At 42.3% G+C, this 12,961-nt stretch overlaps 1 long non-coding RNA gene across 1 annotated transcript; it reads left to right on the top strand.

The window, feature by feature from the left end:
• The first annotated feature begins 444 nt into the window (after positions 1-444).
• LOC134738045 (uncharacterized) lies at positions 445-4,256 on the top strand. Its single transcript, XR_010123516.1, has 2 exons — positions 445-631; positions 2,882-4,256. It is a non-coding gene; the product is annotated as an uncharacterized LOC134738045 (long non-coding RNA).
• The last annotated feature ends 8,705 nt before the right edge of the window (positions 4,257-12,961 follow it).

The following is a 12,961-nucleotide window of genomic DNA, read 5'->3' as shown; positions in this document are numbered from 1 at the left end:
GCAACGTAACACGGGAACATGAAACCAAACACCATATGTTCACACTCATATGTGGGAGTTGAACAATGAGAACACATGGACACCGGGAATGAAACATTACACACTGGGGCCTGTTAGGGGATTGAGGTCAAGAGGAGTGAGAAAATTAGGACAAATCTCCAATGCATGTGGGGCTTAAAACCTAGATGGCAGGTTGATAGATGCAGCAAACCACCATGGCACATGTAAAACTATGTAACAAACCTGCACGTTCTGCACGTGTATTCCAGAACTTAAAGTAAAACAAACTAACAAAAATGCAGTAACGCTGAGGGGGAGTTGAGGTAGGGGCAGGAGTCAGGCGGGGGTGGGTGAGTCCTGGAGTTTTATCCAATCAGTGACACTGATGTAGGAACTGTCCAATCAGGTGCGCAGTGGGAGAGGAGAGGAAAGGAGGGCGTGGCTTCCGGCGTTTGGCGGGGTCTTTGTCTCTCGCTGGCGCTGGCACAGGAGCTTGGGATCCGTCTCCTCTTTCGCCTCCTCCACCTTGGGAGCCCCGGGCTACTCTCTCACAGCCCCTGTTGCTCTGTGCTGTGTAGGTCCTTGGGGACGCACAGTTAAGGTGCCAGGACATCATGGAAGCTGGGAAATGGTGAGTATGCGGGGTTCGGCATCCTGAGAGGGGAGAGCAGCCTGAGAAACCGGCAGGACCGGCCTCCCCACGGTTAGTTCCCAGTCTCCCGCAGCTTGTCCCTCAATCCTCTGCGGCCGCAAGATGGCCGCTGGGCCAGCAGCGAGGACCCCCACGTCCGGCCCGGCCCATCCGGTCCTGTCCCTGGGCAGCGCCCTGCTCTGCGGACACAGCCATGAGTATTTCCCAGATTGTTCAGGGATGCCAGGTAGGTCATCAGGGAAAAACCACGACTGGGTGTTTGCGTGGGAGGAGCTGCGGCCTGTGGGGTCCACAGTCTCTCTTGTTAAAAATTAACGGGAGTCTATGTTAAAACGTTAACCAGTTTATCTGAACAAACGGTGATTGCTGAAATGGAAAGCACCCAGCCATGATTTGTGGTCCACCAGAGGGGCATAAAGGAAAGGCTTTTATAAGATGCATGAGAAAGCAACCCAAATTCATAAATTGTTTCCAGTTATGTAATCGCCTTATTTGAACTATCCAGATGGAAATTTCCTAGTTACATATTCAGAGGTTAATTGTATGTTTGTCATTGGTTAAATCTGCATTTTGTTTCAGGCTAAGATAATGGTTTATAGGAAATGTATTTGAGTTAGGTTTTAAATTTTTTTTTTTAACCTATGAACACAGGGCACTAGAGCCACTTTAGTCTAGTTTTCTGCTCTTTAATTATTTGAACACTCTAGAAGAGGACTGGTTTCCTCCTGTTTTTTTAATGTATGGCAAATGGAGCCTCTAATCGACCACCCTGTTTTTCAGCCTAACTCAGACTTGCAGTAAAATTATAAGGTCCTACTTTCTTTGCTGCATTCTCAAATGCAACACATGAGACCAGCTTTCCCTTGCCAATTTACAATGCTATTAACTATTTGTCCTTTACTATACATTTCATTAAAGTTTTCTATTATTGGATTTCTTTCTACTTCTCCCTACAGTTTTGGCAATATTTGCTTTTTATATTTAGAAGCCTCCCTTTTGGGCACATAAATATATATAGCTATATTCTCTTGACAAATTAACCTCTATTATTATAGTATGGTAAACTCATTTCATGCATGTGAGAGACATTGCTAGAAAGTCTATTTTGTCTAATTTAAGCATAACTACCATTGCACTCCTTTGATTATTATTTGCATGTAATATCATTTTCTATCCTTTCACTTTTAGCCTATGCTCTTAATTCACAATTGAGTCTCCTGTAAGCAGCATATTACCAGGTTTAAAAGATTCATTTATCTACTCTGTCTGCTTTAGTGTCTTTTGGCTGCTGTAACAGAATATCACAGACTGGTAATAAAGAATAGAATTTTGTTTGATTCATAATTCTGGAGGCTGGGAAGGCAAAACAACATGATACTGGTATCTGTTGAAGGTCTAGTTGCTGGATAATAACTTGGCCAAAGATGTGAGGGAGAGAGAGCTTTTTTTTAAATATATAACAGATCCATTCTTGTTATATTTAGCCCATTCCCATAATAAGAACATTAGTCCATTCATGAGGGCAGAGTTCTTATAGCTTAATTAATTTTTAAAGGTTCCACCTCTTAATTCTAACACATTGGCTATTAAATTTTATCCTAAATTTTGGAGATGACATTCAGTCTACAGCAGTATCTGTTTAGTAGATAATTTAATCTTTTTATTTGTAAGGTAGTGGTAGGTAAGCAGTTACCATTGTAAATTTGTGGTTTTCTGTCCATTTTAAATTTGCTTCTTTTTTTTCTGGTTCTGTCTTTCCTGTGGTATTGTTAATTTTTGTTGAGACAAAGTTACGCTTTCTTGCTCAGACTGAAGTGCAGTTGCATATCACAGCTCACTGTAGCCTCAAACTCCTGGGCTCAAGCAATCCTCCCAACTTAGCCGCCCAAGTAGCTTGGACTACAGACACACACCACAACACCCAAGGAGCTTATGATTCTTCCACCTTGGCCTCCCAAAGTGTTGGAATTATAAGCAGGAGCCACCATGTCCAATGTGTAATTTTTGTTGTTTGTATATGCTTTAATTACTTTCTCTTTTTTTATTGCAGTTTTTTCCTAGTGGTTATCAAGAGACTTATATAAAACATCTTGTATTTTAATAGTCTGGTTTAAGATGATAACAATTTAGAGTATTCTGAATTTCGGTATGTATTTAGCATTTTTAGTGACATTTATACTTTAGTATTTCTCATAGTGTTAGTTAGCATTTCATCTTATCAATGTGAAGATTTCTTCTAGACCATGGCTGGAGAAGTAAAGAAGGTGGGTTTTGCCTGATTCAGGGACTATAGAGAGAACCAAGTTCTGCTGGCCTGTCAGCTGTCTCAGGTGAGTATGAATTCTCTTGTGTTTTTGGCAGATAGTTGCAGTGGCAGGACCAAGGTCAAACGAGTTATAGGCAAGTCTACAGTAAGATGTGGCAGTATTCGGTTTTGAAGCCGGGACCATGATTGGCAAGCTTGCCACTTGGTCAAGTGGTTACCCTCTGAAGATGTGTTCCTTGGTCTTTGCCTCCAGCTGGGTGTCACATACTCTGAACTGGATTCCAAAGCTTTCATGAAAGCACTTATGTTTGCTGTGGCAGCTGCATTATGTTGTGGGGGATGTGCACGCAGAACCACCCATTCTGTCATGCTGCTTATGTTACTCTCGTTTATATTTCACTTTTTGAAATGAATGTCAAGCTGGTGATTTTTAGATTCAAAAATTCTAAAATAAATTGCTCAAATTTACACATTATGTAAGCTATTAATAAAATTTCTTGTAGGTGCAACATATTTATTAAAATTTTTGGTTGTAATTTCAAGCTCACTGCAGGCAGAAAGGAATCATTAACATTTATATTCTTTTTTTTAGTCTGTATCTAAATGATGGTATATTTTCATTCCAGATATTTACTTTATACTTCAGTAATGCTCAGCGTATTTTGCAAAATTTTTGTTGTTCTTTTATTTCGAAACATAAGGCTTTTTTAGCTCCTGAAAGCTATATTATAGTCATATAGTTTTATTATATTTTGTGGTAAGAAGAGCAGAAATATATTGAGGACATAATTAAATTCTCCTATCTTTTTAATGATTATTAATTAAATTCATCTCTTTAGAGCCTGTTATTAATGATTGTAATGTATTTTCTGTATAATTTTACTGCAATTTATTAAATTCCAATGACTTAAAATGTCTGCTTTTCATGAGTGCACGCAGTTGAATGGTGTAGATATCTAAAGAGTCATTTTTTGGCCGGGTGTGATCACTCATGCCTGTATTCCCAGCACTTTGGGAGGCCGAGGAGGGTGGATCACGAGGTCAGGAGATCAAGACAATCCTGACTAACATGGTGAAACCCCGTCTCTACTAAATACACAAAAAATTAGCTGGGCATAGTGGCGGGCGCCTGTATTCACAGTAACTCGGGAGGCTGAGGCACGAGAATGGCGTGAACCCATTGGGCAGAGCCAAGATCACGCCACTGCACTCCAGCCTGGGCGACAGAGCAAGACTCTGTCCTAAAAAAAAAAAAAAAAAAAAAAAAAAAATTTTTTTCTTTTAAATCTATGATGTATTCAGGATTTTATGTATTAAAATCTCTTTTCTTATGATCAATTGCGTGTTATTGCGTTTCTTTTCTTGGGTATGTTTTCTCAGATCAGTTAATTGTATTCTTGCTTTTAAAGCTTGATATCATGAGTTGAATGATAATTTTTAGCTCAGTACACTTTATCTCAAAGTGATGTTTAATATATGTGTGAATTAGCTGTGTTTGTTGCTTATAGATATATCTGTGTGTTTTTCACCTATTTAAGTCTGACATCTTTTTTCCTTGTTTGTTTTTTTTTTTTTCAGTTTCAGATAGGCTTTTTTTTAAAAGAGAATTTTAAAACAGAGTCAAAAGAACCAAAATCAGTTATTTCTCCTCTTGCAGAGTGGGGAGATAACTTCCTTCCCCACAGGTTTGAGGCTAGGCTAAGTGGTGAGTCTTGGGGAGATGCAGAAAAGATCCATCCCAGGCACTTGGCTGGACTTAAGTAAGCACAGCCTTTGGGCCACAAGACCTGATGGCTTGGGTACTGGTCTGGACATAAGTCCCCATCTTCCCAGAAATGTAGTCTTTTGTCTGCAACAACTGGCTGGAGAAATATTTCAGAAAGATGTGTGTTTGGAACACCCAAAGGTGTACCTTTCCTTTCTCCTCAGCATAGGCCTTGCAGCACTGAGGAAACACCAGGTTTACAATGGAGCCTTCAAGAGTCTTCATCCCTATGGAGCTCAGGGGCTCATAGGGTGACAGGAGAGGAGACAAGCTAACTTGGGAAGTATTTGTCCTTCAGCTTCTCCCCCACTGAAACACTATGTACTGGGGCCACAGTTCATGGCAAAACATACATGCTCTCTTTCTTTCTCTCACACCTACATCTCGGGAACCCAACAACTTGATGGCAGGTAGCTCTGGGTATCCTTGGTCTGGCATTCCCTCACTGGGCATCTAAGCTGTCCTAAAGCTCTTTTCAATCATTTCTTACTCTTTCCAGGCCCATGTGAGTAGGTGTTCCAGCCTTCACTCTTTCAGGCTGATCATAAAGGCACAGTGTGGGAAAATCCCCTACTGTGGTGGCCATTGCTGGGAAGCAGGGAAGGCTAACGGCCCACTGCTGCCCAAGGCTAGTGTAGACACCATCTGCTCCACTCATCTCCTCAAAGATTGATATCAGGTGCAGCAGCTGCTGTCTGGAATGTTATCAAACCAGGACTGCACAGGCACTGCATTCTCTGTGTGGAAGATGTAAGCAGCAGGCGAGTTGTCCAGGATGACAGTTTTCCTCAGGTCCGTGCCCAGATGGCTGAGGTCCTTGACATAGCAGCCCTAGTGGAACAAACACGACTCATGGGCTAGGCCACCCCAGAACACCCCACACTGGTCCAGCACACCCTTCACACTGTGTTTGGAATTGGTGGGTTCTTGTTCTCACTGACTTCAAGAATGAAGCTGCAGACCCTCACGGTGAGTGTTACAGTTCTTAAAGGGGGCATGTCCGGAGTTTGTTCCTTCTGACATTCGGATGTGTTCAGAGTTTCCTCCTTCTGGTGGGTTCGTGGTCTCGCTGGCTCAGGAATGAAGCTGCAGATGTTCGTGGTGAGTGTTACAGCTCTTAAGGCGGCGCGTCTGGAGTTGCTCATTCCTCCCAGTGGGTTCATGGTCTCTCTGGCTTCAGGAGTGAAGTTGCATACCTTCACGGTGAGTGTTACAGTTCATAAAGGCATTGTGGACCCAAAGAGTGAGCAGCAGCAAGATTTATTGCAAAGAGCAAAAGAACAAAGCTTCCACAATGTGGAAAGGGACTCGAGTGGGTTGCCACTGCTGGCTCAGGCAGCCTGCTTTTATTCCCTTATCTGGCCCCACCCACATCCTGCTGATTGGTAGAGCCAAGTGGTCTGTTTTGGCAGGGCGTTGATTGTTGTTTTTACAATCCCTGAGCTAGAAAAAGTTCTCCATATCCCCACCAGAGTACCTAGATACAGATTGTTGATTGGTTCATTCACAAACCCTGAGCTAGACACAGGGTGCTGATTGGTGTGTTTACAAACCTTGAGCTAGATACACAGTGCTGATTGGTGTATTTACAATCCCTTAGCTAGACATAAAGGTTCTCCACATCCCCACCAGACTCAGGAGCCTAGCTGGCTTCACCCACTGGATCCTGCACAAGGTCTGCAGGTGGAGCTGCCTGCCAGTCCTGCGCCGTGTGCCTGCACTCCTCAGCCCTTGGGTGGTTGATGGGATTGGGTGCTGTGGAGCAGGGGGTGGGGCTTGTCGGGGAGGCTCCAGTCGCACAGGAGCCGAAGGAGGTGGGGGGAGGGTCAGGCATGGCGGGCTGCAGGTCCAGAGCCCTGCCCCGTGGGAAGGCAACTAAGGCCCAGTGAGAAATTGAGGACACCAACTGCTGGCCCAGGTTCTAAGCCCCTCACTGTCTAGGGCCGGTGGGGCAGGCTGGCCACTCTGAGTGCGGGGTCCACCGAGCCCACACCCACCCGGAACTCGCGCTGGCCCACAAGCACTGTGCGCAGCCCCGGTTCCCGCCCGCACCTCTCCGTCCACAACTCCTCGCAAACTGAGGGAGCCAGCTCTGGCCTTGGCCAGCCCAGAAAGGGGTTCCCACACTGCAGCAGTGTGCTGAAGGGCTCCTCAAGTGCCACCAAAGTGGAAGCCCTGGCAGAGGAGGCCCTGAGAGCGAGCGAGGGCTGTGAGGACTGCCAGCACACTGTCACCTCTTAACAGGATCTGCGTACTTGTTCAGGCTGGAATGAATACAGCAATGAAAAAAACACATTTAAGCAGTTCCTCCTGTCATCTCAGGAACTCATCCATATAAGGCCTCATGAGCAAATGGATCTGGTGCCTGGTCTCCTCAATCTCTACAGGCATTAGGCAGTCAGCATTGCTGAATGCCTTCAAGGAGCTAGGCACAAGGGTTTCATGCACGTCAGTGCCCATACAGATCCTTCCTTGATTTTTCTCTGTCACCTCTGGGAGCAGGCAGGTTCCTGGGATCTGATAAAACTGATACTGGAGACTCTGGAGCTGAATTGACTTAGCAATGGTGTTGACTTCCTCCTTATGTATGGAGAGCTCAGCAGGGGAACGTGACTGGCCAACATGCTGGGTGCAAGAAGAGCAGAAAGGGGCCTTCTAAGGTGTGACAATCATGAGACCTCTTCAGAGAGCACTTTGGAAACCAGGACTTGCTTGGTAAGGACCAGGGCATCTTCCCTCCATGCCTGGGTGATGATGGAGACTTGTTCCATCTAACAATCCTGAGGGCTGGGCTGACTGGGTGGGAAGACTGGTGGGCACGCTGGCTGGACAGGGTTGGGGGTCATGGCCAGGGGCCTGATTCAGTTCCCGAGAGTCTGACTTCCACAGCTGTTCACATACCTATTCTTTCCATCACTGGCCGGGAAGGGAGGCGGCCTGTAGGGATGGTGGACAGCCTTGGCAGCGGCTCCCCAGGGTGCCCCCAGCCCCGATTCTCACAGCGGGAGCTTCAGGATCCTCAGTTTGTTTCTAACATAGAGAATCCACCAGATAAGCATTTTTTTTCAACTTTTATTTTAAGTTCAGGGGTCCATATGTGATAAACATTTTTTTCAACTTTTATTTTAAGTTTAGGGGTCCATGTGCATGATATGCAGGTCTCTTTCATAGATAAACGTGTGCCATTGTGCTTTACTGCACAGATCATCTCATCACCGAGGTACTAAGGCCAGCATCCGCAGCTATTCTTCCTGTTGCTCTCCTTCCCCTCCCCCATGCCATGAAACAGGTGTTCAGTGTGTGTTGTTCTTCCTAGTGTGTCCATGTGTTCTAATTGATCTGCTTCCGCTAGTAAGTTAGAATAATAATCGGTGGTGTTTGGTTTTCAGTTCCTGCATTAGTTTGCTGGGATTAATGGCTTCAAACTCCAACCATGTCCCTGCAAGGGACACCATCTCATTACATTTTATGGCTTTATAGTGTTCCATGGTGTAGGTGTACCACATTTTCTTTATCCAGTCTATCATTGATGGGCATGTAGATTGATTACATGACGTTGCTATTGTAAATAGTGCTGCAATGAACATATGCATACATGTATATTTAAAATAGATTTCTATTCCTTTGGGTGTATACCCAGTAATAGCATTGCTGGGTCAAACGGTATTTCTGCTTCTAGGTCTTTGAGGAGTCTCCACACTCTCTTCCACAATGCTTGAAATAATTTACCCTTTCACCAACAGTGTAAAAGTGTTCCCTTTTCTCCACAACCTCATCAGCATCTGTTTTTATTTTTTTTTACTTTTTATTAATAGCCATTGTAATTGGTGTGATATGGTATCTCATTGTGGTTTTGATGTGTATTTATCCAGTTATCAGTGACGTTGAGCTTTTCATGTTTGTTGGGCACATGTATGTCTTCTTTTGAGATATGTCTGTTCATGTCCTTTGACCACTTTTTAATGGGGTTGTTTGTTTTTCTCTTGTAAATTTCAAGTCCCTCGTAGATTCTGGGTATTGGACGTTTGTCAGATGGATAGGTTGCAAAATTTTTCTTCCGTTCTCTAGGTTCTCTGCTCTGATGAGAGTTTTTTGGCTCTGCGGAAGCTGTTAATTTAATTAGACCCCATTAGTCAATTTTTGTTTTTGTTGCTATTGCTTTTGGCCTTTTTGTCATCAAATCTTTCCTCCTGCCTATATCTTGAATGGTATTATCTGGATTTTTTCTTCTAAGGTTTTTATAGTTTTAAGTTGTACATTTAAGTCTTTAATCCATATTGAGTTAATTTTTGTCTATGGTGTTAGGAAGGGTTCCAGTTTTAATTTTCTGCATATGACTAGCCAGTTCTCCTAGCACAATTTATTGAATAGGGAGATCTTTCCCTAATTCCTTGTTTTTGTTGACTTTGTCAAAGATCATGTTGTTGTAGGTTTTTGGCTTTATTTCTAGGCTCTCTATTTTGTTTCATTTGTCTATGTGTCTGTTTCTATACCAGTACCATGCTGTTTTGGCTACTGTACTCTTCTAGTATAGTTTGAAGTTAGGCAGTGACGCTTTCAGCTTTTTTTTTTTTTTTTTTTTTTTTTTTTTTTTTTTCCTTAAGGTTGGCTTGGCTGTTTGGGCTCTTTTTTGGTTCCATATGAATTTTAAAAGTTTTTTTTTTCTAATTCTCTGAAGAATGTCAGTAGTCCAATGGGAATAGCATTGAATCTATAAATTACTTAGGGCAATGCACTCATATTCATGATACTTATTCTTCCTCTCCATGACCATGAAATGTTTCTACATTTGTTTTGTGTCCACTCTGGTTTCTTTAAGCAGTTGTTTGTAGTTCTCCTTGAAGAGGTCCTTCACTTTCCTTCTTAGCTGTATTCCTAGGTATTTTTTTCTCTTTGTAGCAAACGTGAATGAAAGTTCATTCATTATTTGTCTCCCTTCTTGTCTGTTGTTTGTGTATGGGAATGCTAGCTACTTTTGCACATTGATTTTATATCCTGAGATTTTGCTACTGTTGCTTATCACCTTAAGAAGCTTTGGGGCTAAGAAGATGAGGCTTTCTAGATATATGATCAGGTCATCTGCAAACAAAGATAATTTGACTTCCTCTCTTTCTATTAGAATACTCTTTATTTCTTCCTCTGTCCTGATTTTCCTGGCCAAGTTTTCCGATACTGTGTCGAATGAGAGTGGTGAGAGAAGACATACTTTTCTTGTGCCAGTTTTCAGGGGGAATGTTTCCAGCTTTTGCACATTCAGTATGATATTGTCTGTGGGTTTGTTGTATATGGCGCTTATTATTTTGAGGTATGTTTCTTCAGTTCCTAGTTTATTGAGAATTTTAAACGTGAAGGAATGTTGAATTTTATTGCATACTTTTTCTGCATCTATTGAGATAATCATGTGGTTTTTGTATTTAGTTCTCTTTATGTGACGTGTCACATTTATTGATTTGCATATGTTGAACCAACCTTGCATCCTGGGGACAAAGCCAATTCCATTGTGTTGGATGCACTTTTTAACGTGCTGCTGGATTTGGTTTGCAAGTATTTTATTGAGAATTTTTGCACAGTGTTCATCAAAGCTGTTAGCATGATGTTTTGTTGTTGTTGATGTTGTATCTATATTAGGATTTGGTATCAGGATGATGCTGGTCTAATAGAATGAGTTAGAGAGAACGTCTTTGTCTTCAAATTTTTTTTGGTAGTTTTAGGAGAAAAGGTACCATGTCCTCTTTGTACCTCTGGTCAAATTCAGCTTGCTTGGTAGGCTAGTTGTTACTGCCTCAATTTCAGAACACATTATTGATCTATTCAGGGTTCAGTCTTGTGGAGGGTTTTTTTTTGCAATAAATTGTCCATTTCTTCTAGATTTTCTGGTTTATGTGCATAGAGGTGTTTACAGTATTCTCTTTTGGTTGTTCTTAATTCCATGGGATCAGTGATGATGTCTGCCTTGTTATTTCTCATTGTGTTTGGTTCTTTCTTTTCTTATTTATTTGTCTAGCTAGTGTTCCATCTAGTTTATAAATTTTTTTGATAAAAACAGCTCCTGGATTGGTTGAGTTTATATTTTTTGGAAGAGTTTTCAGTGTCTCTATCTCCTTCAGCTCTACTCTGATCTTGGTTATTTCTTGTTTTCTGCTAGCTTTCAGTTTCTTTTTCACTTGGTCTTCTTGTTCTTTTAATCAAGATGTTAGTCTGTTAACTTTAGATCTTTCTAGGATTTTTTTTTTTTTTTCTTGTGGGAGAGTCTCACTCTGTTGCCCAGGCTGGAGTACAGTGGCATGATCTCGGCTCACTGCAACCTCCACTTCTCAGTTTTAAGTCATTTCTGCTGTCTCAGCCTCCTGAGTAGCTGGGATTAGAGATGTGCATCATCATGCTCAGTTAATTTTTGTATTTTTTTGTAGAGATGGGGTTTTGCTGTGTTGGCCAGGCAGGTCTTGAACACCTGGCCTCGAGTGATCTGTCTGCCCCAGCCTCCCAAAGTGCTGGAATTACAGGCATGAGGTACCATGCCCGGCCCTTTCTAGCTTTTTGATGTGGACATTACTGCTATAAATTTCCCTCTTTTCTTGGTTTCTAGTGATTATTTTATTCTATCTTGGTGAGTAGTCAGGGAAAAATAATCGTAAATTCACAATCAACTTATAGTTAAATCTAAGCAATTATGAGAGAAGAACCCTTTATTATTTGAAGGGGATGTTTGAAGATTTTGTAACTGTGCGTTTTAGGTAGTCTTAAGTTTCTAATTGTCGTTAAAATCATGCCATTGTCACTTTCTAACATTTTAAGTATATGGTTTAGAAGTGGTAAGTATAGTTATATTGTTTTGCAGTAGGTTTTAGATAATTTTTGTCTTACAAAAGTAAAAGTGAATACTCATTACTTGTGAAAGAAGTTAGTTAGCTTGCTTTATGTAGGTAGCAACAGAAGGGTCCCTGGAAAGTCCCTGGACCTTGGGTCAGTGTCTCATCCCTGCATAATATAAAATGAATCCTGGAAAAAATCAAGCTGCAGACACCAACAAGGGAACTAGCACTTGGTGTTGTGCATGCAGACCTGCCCATGGCTGCACAGATAGAAAAACCTCTGGCCCATTTGGATAGAAACTTGTACAAACCTCCAGCCCACTTAGTTAAGGGAACAAGACCGAACTGGCATAGAAATGCCTTTGTTTGTCCAGGCACGTTGGCTCATGCCTGTAATCCCAGCAATTTGGGAGGCAGAGGCGGGCGGATCACCTGAGGTCGGGAGTTCGAGACCAGCGTGACCAACATGGAGAAACTCCGTCTCTACTAAGAATACAAAATTAGCCGGGCATGCTGTCGCATGCCTGTAATCCCAGCTACTTGGGAAGCTGAGGCAGGAGAATCGCTTGAACCCAGATGGTGGAGGTTGCTGTGAGCCGAGATCGCACCATTGCACTCCAGCCTGGGCAACAAGAGCAAAACTACATCTCAAAATAAATAAATAAATAATAAGAAGAAAGTAAGTCTCAAAAAGAAAAAAAATGAAATAAAGAACAGAAAAAGAAAAAAAGAAACTCCTTTGCCCTTTGTACAGTCAGTGGGCTCCCAGGAAAATGTTTCTTCTCCTTTTGTGGGCATAAGCACAGTGGTCTCTGGTGCATTCCCGTCGATACTCTCCTTTATTTGAACTCTAAGTCTGATCTCTACGAATAATTACTTCAGCCCCTAATTGCTCCCCGGCCAAGCTGCTTGGCCGATCTTTCACCTTATCTTCTGATAAGTCCTGGGCCAAGCTAAGTAGCATCTGTGAATCATCCCTTCAGCCCCTGATTGGTACCTTGCCAAAGTCATGGACCAAGCGGAGCCACACGTTTTTCAAGACAGTCTGTGAACTAGGCACATTCCCTTCCCTTCCCTTCCCAGTCCATAAAAACCCTGGACCCCAGCCTCGTAGAGGGCACCCCGTTCAGACACCTATCTCTGCTGGCAAAGAGCTTTTTTCTCTTGCTTATCAAACTTTCACTCCAACCTCACCTTTGTGTTCACACTCCTTAATCTCCTTAGAGGTAGAAAAAAGAACTCTGGGTGTGATCTCAGACTAGAGATACTGTTACATCTTGGTGCACTGCTGAGACTACAACACTTCGTTTCTATGAGTTTGACTGACTAAATATTTTATATAAATGTAATTATACGGTTTTCCTTTTTGACTGTCGTGTTTTACTTTACCGAATGTTTTCAAGATTTGTCCTTATTGTAGTACTTTTCAAGATTTCCTTATATTTAAGGCTGAATGCTATCCCAGT

The sequence above is a fragment of the Pongo pygmaeus genome, chromosome 14, assembly GCF_028885625.2.
Source record: "Pongo pygmaeus isolate AG05252 chromosome 14, NHGRI_mPonPyg2-v2.0_pri, whole genome shotgun sequence".
In the NCBI taxonomy this organism is placed as follows: Eukaryota; Metazoa; Chordata; class Mammalia; order Primates; family Hominidae; genus Pongo; species Pongo pygmaeus.
The sequence above is the reverse complement of the archived record's forward strand: the minus strand, read 5'-3'. Positions and strand labels throughout refer to the sequence as shown.